We start from the raw sequence: 1688 nt of genomic DNA, 5'->3' as shown, positions 1-1688 counted from the left end.
TCCTGGTCTAAAACTCTTCAGTTTTGAGAACACAAACTACATTTTACTTATTTTGTATACTAGCATTTTACAGTTGTCATTAACAATTATGCTGGGGGAAAAATCTATAGGACTTCATAGTAGAATTCTGTAGATTGTTTCTACTTGGTTAATTTGCTATTAAGTTACTTGTGAGCAGGATTTCAAGCAAATGCTTTTTGAATGTTTTTGGTTTGCAGATACGTTTTCCCGTCAGAGTGAGCTGTCCTAGAGTACTCTGGAGCAGCCACCCTCTGACCTGATGTGCCTTTTAAAAGTGTTTATTTTGTGGCATAATTTTTAATACAGCCAGGAAGGACTCGTAAAAGTTATCTAGCAGATGCCTATAGTGATATCTACTGGCAGTTGAGGTTTAATTTTAATTCTGCCCTCCTACCCCCAAAAGGCCAGAAACCAAAACCAGTCTAGCTCTGTATTATTCTTATTCTTCTGTTCATAAAAGGTTGAGAAAAGATGCTAGCTCCCCCCCCCCCCACAAACCCCATAAACCTTGAAGTCAAGCAAGTGTATTATAGCAGAATTACTGCATGCAAGATGTCACTTTTGTAAAGTGATATATTTCAGACAGTGTACAAAATTTGATGGTGGGGGAAACATAAGCTTTTATAAATGAAACATTTAAGAGACTTTTTTTTTATTATTTGCTTTCAGTTCAGTGTTGCCTTTTAGGTGCAGCCTTTCAGTTTGGCAGCTACAATAAATGACTGAAGGGAATTGAAGATGATAATTCAACATTTCGAGATGCTTCTGCTGAAATGAATATAGACCTATTCAGGGCTTGAATTTAAAAGTCTACAGTAATACAGTTTTGTTTGTTTGTTTGTTTTAAAGCCAAGTACCCAGGAAATGATATGATTTGAATGAGATGATTAGGAGAAACAGAAAAGAATACCTTCAGCCCCTTGTTACGGGGGGCGGGGGGTATTATCTGTTGAGAGTCTGTGTTGAAAATGTTAGTGTAAAAAGAATAGAGGCTGGGCAGCCCGGGTGGCTCAGCGGTTTAGCGCCGCCTTTGGCCCCGGGCGTGACCCTGGAGACCCGGGATCGAGTCCCATGTCGGGCTCCCTGCATGGAGCCTGCTTCTCCCTCTGCCTGTCTCTGCCCTTCTCTCTCTCTCTCTCTCTCTCTCAAATAAATAAATAAAATCTTTAAAAAAGAAAAAAAAGAATAGAGGCTTGGTATTTACTGGAGTGTGTACAATTCATCTTGGACCTTGGTCCAAAGAGGTTTAGTTATTAAAATAGCAGAAGAGTTACTGTAACAAGGACTCAGGGACCTCAGCGGATTACCTGTAAACCGTGCTGCATTGTTCATTTAGTGACCTTTGCTTTCTAAAAACGCATCCCATGACTTAAATCGAGATCGTTTACTACCCTCTTTCTGATACTGTCTTTTCTACTATCTTTCCTTAAGAAAGAATTCATTTAAGAATACGTGTAACAGTTGCTAGGTTGGGCAGCCCGGGTGGCTCAGCTGTTTAACACCGCCTTCGGCCCAGGGCGTGATCCTGGGGTCCCGGGATCGAGTCCCACGTCCTGGGGTCCCAGGATCGTCTCCCTCTGCCTGTGTCTCTGCCCCTCTCTTTCTCTGTGTCTCTCATGAATAAATAAATAAAATCTTAAAAAAAATAGTTGCTAGGTTTTATAGGT

This window comes from Vulpes vulpes, chromosome 16 (assembly GCF_048418805.1).
Source record: "Vulpes vulpes isolate BD-2025 chromosome 16, VulVul3, whole genome shotgun sequence".
NCBI lineage: Eukaryota > Metazoa > Chordata > Mammalia > Carnivora > Canidae > Vulpes > Vulpes vulpes.
The sequence above is the reverse complement of the archived record's forward strand: the minus strand, read 5'-3'. Positions refer to the sequence as shown.